This window comes from Battus philenor, unplaced genomic scaffold (assembly GCF_028537555.1).
Source record: "Battus philenor isolate CCGP_79_NKW_IND1 unplaced genomic scaffold, ilBatPhil1.0.hap1 SCAF_33, whole genome shotgun sequence".
NCBI lineage: Eukaryota > Metazoa > Arthropoda > Insecta > Lepidoptera > Papilionidae > Battus > Battus philenor.
Genome location: NW_027181697.1, coordinates 360071 through 370471, shown reverse-complemented (window position 1 = coordinate 370471; position 10401 = coordinate 360071).

Sequence of the window (10401 nt, the reverse complement as noted above, 5' to 3'; positions counted from 1 at the left end):
TTGCGGATCAATGTAACGCTAGGTGGAGATTTTTCCGCTGGCGGATTAATACATTCGTCTTTATTTCGATTTTTGATTGCTTTTAATTAAAAAAATATTAAACAGACAAATTCAAATTTCATGCAGTATATACGAAACATCTGATGTTGTTTTGCACTTCAAGATTTTCTAAGAAAGTCTAATTTTTTTCTGAAAGTGATATTAGAGACGTAACCTAACTTTTAAATTTTTAAATCTATGCCGTACCAATGTAACGCTTGGTGGAGATTTTTCCGCTGGTTGATTAATACATTCGTCTTAGTTTTCATTTCTGAATGCTTTGAATAAAAAAATATTAAAAAGACAACTTCAAATTTCAAGCAGTATAAACGAAACACCTGATGTTGATTTTCGCTTCAAGATTTCCTAAGAATGTCTCATTTTTCTTCTGCAATAGATATTAGTGACGTAACCTAACTTTTAAATTTTTAAATCTATGCCGTACCAATGTAACGCTAGGTGGAGATTTTTCCGCTGGTCGATTAATACGTTCATCTTAGTTTTTATTTTTAATTGCTTTTAATAAAAAAATATTAAAAAGACAACTTCAAATTTCAAGCAGTATTAACGAAACACCTGGTGTTGATTTTCGCTCCAAGATTTTCTAAGAATGTCTCATTTTTCTTCTGAAAGTGATATTAGAGACGTAACCTAACTTTTAAATTTTTAAATCTATGCCGTATCAATGTAGCGCTGGGTGGAGAATTTTCCGCTGTTTGATTAATACATTCGTCTTAGTTTTTATTTCTGAATGCTTTTAATAAAAAAATATTAAAAAGACAACTTCAAATTTCAAGCAGTATTAACGAAACACCTGGTGTTGATTTTCGCTCCAAGATTTCCTAAGAATGTCTCATTTTTCTTCTGCAATAGATATTAGTGACGTAACCTAACTTTTAAATTTTTAAATCTATGCCGTACCAATGTAACGCTAGGTGGAGATTTTTCCGCTGGTCGATTAATACGTTCATCTTAGTTTTTATTTTTAATTGCTTTTAATAAAAAAATATTAAAAAGACAACTTCAAATTTCAAGCAGTATTAACGAAACACCTGGTGTTGATTTTCGCTCCAAGATTTTATAAGAATGTCTCATTTTTCTTCTGAAAGTGATATTAAAGACGTAACCTAACTTTTAAATTTTTAAATCTATGCCGTACCAATGTAACGCTTGGTGGAGATTTTTCCGCTGGTTGATTAATACATTCGTCTTAGTTTTCATTTCTGAATGCTTTGAATAAAAAAATATTAAAAAGACAAATTCAAATTTCATGCAGTATATACGAAACACCTGGTGTTGATTTTCGCTCCAAGATTTTCTAAGAATGTCTCATTTTTCTTCTGCAATAGATATTAGTGACGTAACCTAACTTTTAAATTTTTAAATCTATGCCGTACCAATGTAACGCTAGGTGGAGATTTTTCCGCTGGTCGATTAATACGTTCATCTTAGTTTTTATTTTTAATTGCTTTTAATAAAAAAATATTAAAAAGACAACTTCAAATTTCAAGCAGTATTAACGAAACACCTGGTGTTGATTTTCGCTCCAAGATTTTCTAAGAATGTCTCATTTTTCTTCTGAAAGTGATATTAGAGACGTAACCTAACTTTTAAATTTTTAAATCTATGCCGTATCAATGTAACGCTAGGTGGAGATTTTCCGCTGGTCGATTAATAAATTCGTCTTAAATTTCAGCTTTTATAGCTTTTAATAAAAAAATATTAAAAAGACAACTTCAAATTACAAGCAGTATAAACGAAACACCTGATGTTGATTTTCGCTTCAAGATTTCCTAAGAATCTCTCATTTTTCTTCTGAAAGTGATATTAAAGACGTAACCTAACTTTTAAATTTTTAAATCTATGCCGTACCAATGTAACGCTTGGTGGAGATTTTTCCGCTGGTTGATTAATACATTCGTCTTAGTTTTCATTTCTGAATGCTTTGAATAAAAAAATATTAAAAAGACAAATTCAAATTTCATGCAGTATATACGAAACACCTGGTGTTGATTTTCGCTCCAAGATTTTCTAAGAATGTCTCATTTTTCTTCTGCAATAGATATTAGTGACGTAACCTAACTTTTAAATTTTTAAATCTATGCCGTACCAATGTAACGCTAGGTGGAGATTTTTCCGCTGGTCGATTAATACGTTCATCTTAGTTTTTATTTTTAATTGCTTTTAATAAAAAAATATTAAAAAGACAACTTCAAATTTCAAGCAGTATTAACGAAACACCTGGTGTTGATTTTCGCTCCAAGATTTTCTAAGAAAGTCTAATTTTTTTCTGAAATTGATATCACAGACGTAATCTAACTTTTAAATTTTTTAATCTATTGCGTATCAATATACGCTTGGAGGAGATTTTTCCGCTGGAGGATTAATACATTCGTCTTTATTTCGATTTTTGATTGCTTTTAATAAAAAAATATTAAAAAGACAAATTCAAATTTCATGCAGTATATACGAAACACCTGATGTTATTTTGCACTTCAAGATTTTCTAAGAAAGTCTAATTTTTTTCTGAAATTGATATCAGAGACGTAATCTAACTTTTAAATTTTTTAATCTATTGCGGATCAATGTAACGCTTGGTGGAGATTTTTCCGCTGGCGGATTAATACATTCGTCTTTATTTCGATTTTTGATTGCTTTTAATTAAAAAAATATTAAACAGACAAATTCAAATTTCATGCAGTATATACGAAACATCTGATGTTGTTTTGCACTTCAAGATTTTCTAAGAAAGTCTAATTTTTTTCTGAAATTGATATCAGAGACGTAATCTAACTTTTAATTTTTTAAATCTATGCCGTATCAATGTAACGCTAGGTGGAGATTTTTCCGCTTGTCGATTAATACGTTCATCTTAGTTTTTATTTTTAATTGCTTTTAATAAAAAAATATTAAAAAGACAACTTCAAATTTCAAGCAGTATTAACGAAACACCTGGTGTTGATTTTCGCTCCAAGATTTTCTAAGAATGTCTCATTTTTCTTCTGAAAGTGATATTAGAGACGTAACCTAACTTTTAAATTTTTAAATCTATGCCGTATCAATGTAACGCTAGGTGGAGATTTTCCGCTGGTCGATTAATAAATTCGTCTTAAATTTCAGCTTTTATAGCTTTTAATAAAAAAATATTAAAAAGACAACTTCAAATTACAAGCAGTATAAACAAAACACCTGATGTTGATTTTCGCTTCAAGATTTCCTAAGAATCTCTCATTTTTCTTCTGAAAGTGACATTAGAGACGTAACCTAACTTTTAAATTTTTAAATCTATGCCGTACCAATGTAACGCTTGGTGGAGATTTTTCCGCTGGTTGATTAATACATTCGTCTTAGTTTTCATTTCTGAATGCTTTGAATAAAAAAATATTAAAAAGACAACTTCAAATTTCAAGCAGTATAAACGAAACACCTGATGATGTTTTTCGCTTCAAGATTTCCTAAGAATGTCTCATTTTTCTTCTGCAATAGATATTAGTGACGTAACCTAACTTTTAAATTTTTAAATCTATGCCGTACCAATGTAACGCTAGGTGGAGATTTCTCCGCTGGTCGATTAATACGTTCATCTTAGTTTTTATTTTTAATTGCTTTTAATAAAAAAATATTAAAAAGACAACTTCAAATTTCAAGCAGTATTAACGAAACACCTGGTGTTGATTTTAGCTCCAAGATTTTCTAAGAATGTCTCATTTTTTTTCTGAAAGTGATATTAGAGACGTAACCTAACTTTTTAATTTTTAAATCTATGCCGTACCAATGTAACGCTAGGTGGAGATTTTTCCACTAGTCGATTAATACATTCGTATTAGTTTTCATTTTTGATTGCTTTTAATAAAAAATATTAAAAAGACAACTTCAAATTTCATGCAATATATACGAAACACCTGATGTTGCTTTGCACTTCAAGATTTTCTAAGAAAGTCTAATTTTTTTCTGAAATTGATATCACAGACGTAATCTAACTTTTAAATTTTTTAATCTATTGCGTATCAATATACGCTTGGAGGAGATTTTTCCGCTGGAGGATTAATACATTCGTCTTTATTTCGATTTTTGATTGCTTTTAATTAAAAAAACATTAAACAGACAAATTCAAATTTCATGCAGTATATACGAAACACCTGATGTTGTTTTGCACTTCAAGATTTTCTAAGAAAGTCTAATTTTTTTCTGAAATTGATATCAGAGACGTAATCTAACTTTTAATTTTTTAAATCTATGCCGTATCAATGTAACGCTAGGTGGAGATTTTTCCGCTGGTCGATTAATACGTTCATCTTAGTTTTTATTTTTAATTGCTTTTAATAAAAAAATATTAAAAAGACAACTTCAAATTACAAGCAGTATAAACGAAACACCTGATGTTGATTTTCGCTTCAAGATTTCCTAAGAATCTCTCATTTTTCTTCTGAAAGTGATATTAGAGACGTAACCTAACTTTTAAATTTTTAAATCTATGCCGTACCAATGTAACGCTTGGAGGAGATTTTTCCGCTGGAGGATTAATACATTCGTCTTTATTTCGATTTTTGATTGCTTTTAATTAAAAAAACATTAAACAGACAATTCAAATTTCATGCAGTATATACGAAACACCTGATGTTGTTTTGCACTTCAAGATTTTCTAAGAAAGTCTAATTTTTTTCTGAAATTGATATCAGAGACGTAATCTAACTTTTAATTTTTTAAATCTATGCCGTATCAATGTAGCGCTGGGTGGAGAATTTTCCGCTGTTTGATTAATACATTCGTCTTAGTTTTTATTTCTGAATGCTTTTAATAAAAAAATATTAAAAAGACAACTTCAAATTTCAAGCAGTATTAACGAAACACCTGGTGTTGATTTTCGCTCCAAGATTTCCTAAGAATGTCTCATTTTTCTTCTGCAATAGATATTAGAGACGTAACCTAACTTTTAAATTTTTAAATCTATGCCGTACCAATGTAACGCTTGGTGGAGATTTTTCCGCTGGTCGATTAATAAATTCGTCTTAAATTTCAGCTTTTATTGCTTTTAATAAAAAAATATTAAAAAGACAACTTCAAATTACAAGCAGTATAAACGAAACACCTGATGTTGATTTTCGCTTCAAGATTTCCTAAGAATCTCTCATTTTTCTTCTGAAAGTGATATTAGAGACGTAACCTAACTTTTTAATTTTTAAATCTATGCCGTACCAATGTAACGCTAGGTGGAGATTTTTCCGATGGTCGATTACCTTAACGAATTAATTATCTAAACGAAACATCTGATGTTGATTTTCGCTTTAATATTTTCTGACAGTCTCATTTTTCTTACTAAATTGATATTGGAGACGTAACGTATTTTTTAAATTTTTAAATATATGCAGTATCAATGTAACGCTAGGTGGAGATTTTTCCGATGGTCGATTAATACATTCGTATTAGTTTTCATTTTTGATTGCTTTTAATAAAAAATATTAAAAAGACAACTTCAAATTTCATGCAATATATACGAAACACCTGATGTTGTTTTGCACTTCAAGATTTTCTAAGAAAGTCTAATTTTTTTCTGAAATTGATATCACAGACGTAATCTAACTTTTAAATTTTTTAATCTATTGCGTATCAATATACGCTTGGAGGAGATTTTTCCGCTGGAGGATTAATACATTCGTCTTTATTTCGATTTTTGATTGCTTTTAATAAAAAAATATTAAAAAGACAAATTCAAATTTCATGCAGTATATACGAAACACCTGATGTTATTTTGCACTTCAAGATTTTCTAAGAAAGTCTAATTTTTTTCTGAAATTGATATCAGAGACGTAATCTAACTTTTAAATTTTTTAATCTATTGCGGATCAATGTAACGCGTGGTGGAGATTTTTCCGCTGGCGGATTAATACATTCGTCTTTATTTCGATTTTTGATTGCTTTTAATTAAAAAAATATTAAACAGACAAATTCAAATTTCATGCAGTATATACGAAACATCTGATGTTGTTTTGCACTTCAAGATTTTCTAAGAAAGTCTAATTTTTTTCTGAAATTGATATCAGAGACGTAATCTAACTTTTAATTTTTTAAATCTATGCCGTATCAATGTAACGCTAGGTGGAGATTTTTCCGCTGGTCGATTAATACGTTTATCTTAGTTTTTATTTTTAATTGCTTTTAATAAAAAAATATTAAAAAGACAACTTCAAATTTCAAGCAGTATTAACGAAACACCTGGTGTTGATTTTCGCTCCAAGATTTTATAAGAATGTCTCATTTTTCTTCTGAAAGTGATATTAAAGACGTAACCTAACTTTTAAATTTTTAAATCTATGCCGTACCAATGTAACGCTTGGTGGAGATTTTTCCGCTGGTTGATTAATACATTCGTCTTAGTTTTCATTTCTGAATGCTTTGAATAAAAAAATATTAAAAAGACAAATTCAAATTTCATGCAGTATATACGAAACACCTGGTGTTGATTTTCGCTCCAAGATTTTCTAAGAATGTCTCATTTTTCTTCTGCAATAGATATTAGTGACGTAACCTAACTTTTAAATTTTTAAATCTATGCCGTACCAATGTAACGCTAGGTGGAGATTTTTCCGCTGGTCGATTAATACGTTCATCTTAGTTTTTATTTTTAATTGCTTTTAATAAAAAAATATTAAAAAGACAACTTCAAATTTCAAGCAGTATTAACGAAACACCTGGTGTTGATTTTCGCTCCAAGATTTTCTAAGAATGTCTCATTTTTCTTCTGAAAGTGATATTAGAGACGTAACCTAACTTTTAAATTTTTAAATCTATGCCGTATCAATGTAACGCTAGGTGGAGATTTTCCGCTGGTCGATTAATAAATTCGTCTTAAATTTCAGCTTTTATAGCTTTTAATAAAAAAATATTAAAAAGACAACTTCAAATTACAAGCAGTATAAACGAAACACCTGATGTTGATTTTCGCTTCAAGATTTCCTAAGAATCTCTCATTTTTCTTCTGAAAGTGATATTAAAGACGTAACCTAACTTTTAAATTTTTAAATCTATGCCGTACCAATGTAACGCTTGGTGGAGATTTTTCCGCTGGTTGATTAATACATTCGTCTTAGTTTTCATTTCTGAATGCTTTGAATAAAAAAATATTAAAAAGACAAATTCAAATTTCATGCAGTATATACGAAACACCTGGTGTTGATTTTCGCTCCAAGATTTTCTAAGAATGTCTCATTTTTCTTCTGCAATAGATATTAGTGACGTAACCTAACTTTTAAATTTTTAAATCTATGCCGTACCAATGTAACGCTAGGTGGAGATTTTTCCGCTGGTCGATTAATACGTTCATCTTAGTTTTTATTTTTAATTGCTTTTAATAAAAAAATATTAAAAAGACAACTTCAAATTTCAAGCAGTATTAACGAAACACCTGGTGTTGATTTTCGCTCCAAGATTTTCTAAGAAAGTCTAATTTTTTTCTGAAATTGATATCACAGACGTAATCTAACTTTTAAATTTTTTAATCTATTGCGTATCAATATACGCTTGGAGGAGATTTTTCCGCTGGAGGATTAATACATTCGTCTTTATTTCGATTTTTGATTGCTTTTAATAAAAAAATATTAAAAAGACAAATTCAAATTTCATGCAGTATATACGAAACACCTGATGTTATTTTGCACTTCAAGATTTTCTAAGAAAGTCTAATTTTTTTCTGAAATTGATATCAGAGACGTAATCTAACTTTTAAATTTTTTAATCTATTGCGGATCAATGTAACGCTTGGTGGAGATTTTTCCGCTGGCGGATTAATACATTCGTCTTTATTTCGATTTGTGATTGCTTTTAATTAAAAAAATATTAAACAGACAAATTCAAATTTCATGCAGTATATACGAAACATCTGATGTTGTTTTGCACTTCAAGATTTTCTAAGAAAGTCTAATTTTTTTCTGAAATTGATATCAGAGACGTAATCTAACTTTTAATTTTTTAAATCTATGCCGTATCAATGTAACGCTAGGTGGAGATTTTTCCGCTGGTCGATTAATACGTTTATCTTAGTTTTTATTTTTAATTGCTTTTAATAAAAAAATATTAAAAAGACAACTTCAAATTTCAAGCAGTATTAACGAAACACCTGGTGTTGATTTTCGCTCCAAGATTTTATAAGAATGTCTCATTTTTCTTCTGAAAGTGATATTAAAGACGTAACCTAACTTTTAAATTTTTAAATCTATGCCGTACCAATGTAACGCTTGGTGGAGATTTTTCCGCTGGTTGATTAATACATTCGTCTTAGTTTTCATTTCTGAATGCTTTGAATAAAAAAATATTAAAAAGACAAATTCAAATTTCATGCAGTATATACGAAACACCTGGTGTTGATTTTCGCTCCAAGATTTTCTAAGAATGTCTCATTTTTCTTCTGCAATAGATATTAGTGACGTAACCTAACTTTTAAATTTTTAAATCTATGCCGTACCAATGTAACGCTAGGTGGAGATTTTTCCGCTGGTCGATTAATACGTTCATCTTAGTTTTTATTTTTAATTGCTTTTAATAAAAAAATATTAAAAAGACAACTTCAAATTTCAAGCAGTATTAACGAAACACCTGGTGTTGATTTTCGCTCCAAGATTTTCTAAGAATGTCTCATTTTTCTTCTGAAAGTGATATTAGAGACGTAACCTAACTTTTAAATTTTTAAATCTATGCCGTATCAATGTAACGCTAGGTGGAGATTTTCCGCTGGTCGATTAATAAATTCGTCTTAAATTTCAGCTTTTATAGCTTTTAATAAAAAAATATTAAAAAGACAACTTCAAATTACAAGCAGTATAAACGAAACACCTGATGTTGATTTTCGCTTCAAGATTTCCTAAGAATCTCTCATTTTTCTTCTGAAAGTGATATTAAAGACGTAACCTAACTTTTAAATTTTTAAATCTATGCCGTACCAATGTAACGCTTGGTGGAGATTTTTCCGCTGGTTGATTAATACATTCGTCTTAGTTTTCATTTCTGAATGCTTTGAATAAAAAAATATTAAAAAGACAAATTCAAATTTCATGCAGTATATACGAAACACCTGGTGTTGATTTTCGCTCCAAGATTTTCTAAGAATGTCTCATTTTTCTTCTGCAATAGATATTAGTGACGTAACCTAACTTTTAAATTTTTAAATCTATGCCGTACCAATGTAACGCTAGGTGGAGATTTTTCCGCTGGTCGATTAATACGTTCATCTTAGTTTTTATTTTTAATTGCTTTTAATAAAAAAATATTAAAAAGACAACTTCAAATTTCAAGCAGTATTAACGAAACACCTGGTGTTGATTTTCGCTCCAAGATTTTCTAAGAATGTCTCATTTTTCTTCTGAAAGTGATATTAGAGACGTAACCTAACTTTTAAATTTTTAAATCTATGCCGTATCAATGTAGCGCTGGGTGGAGAATTTTCCGCTGTTTGATTAATACATTCGTCTTAGTTTTTATTTCTGAATGCTTTTAATAAAAAAATATTAAAAAGACAACTTCAAATTTCAAGCAGTATTAACGAAACACCTGGTGTTGATTTTCGCTCCAAGATTTCCTAAGAATGTCTCATTTTTCTTCTGCAATAGATATTAGAGACGTAACCTAACTTTTAAATTTTTAAATCTATGCCGTACCAATGTAACGCTTGGTGGAGATTTTTCCGCTGGTCGATTAATAAATTCGTCTTAAATTTCAGCTTTTATTGCTTTTAATAAAAAAATATTAAAAAGACAACTTCAAATTACAAGCAGTATAAACGAAACACCTGATGTTGATTTTCGCTTCAAGATTTCCTAAGAATCTCTCATTTTTCTTCTGAAAGTGATATTAGAGACGTAACCTAACTTTTTAATTTTTAAATCTATGCCGTACCAATGTAACGCTAGGTGGAGATTTTTCCGATGGTCGATTACCTTAACGAATTAATTATCTAAACGAAACATCTGATGTTGATTTTCGCTTTAATATTTTCTGACAGTCTCATTTTTCTTACTAAATTGATATTGGAGACGTAACGTATTTTTTAAATTTTTAAATATATGCAGTATCAATGTAACGCTAGGTGGAGATTTTTCCGATGGTCGATTAATACATTCGTATTAGTTTTCATTTTTGATTGCTTTTAATAAAAAATATTAAAAAGACAACTTCAAATTTCATGCAATATATACGAAACACCTGATGTTGTTTTGCACTTCAAGATTTTCTAAGAAAGTCTAATTTTTTTCTGAAATTGATATCACAGACGTAATCTAACTTTTAAATTTTTTAATCTATTGCGTATCAATATACGCTTGGAGGAGATTTTTCCGCTGGAGGATTAATACATTCGTCTTTATTTCGATTTTT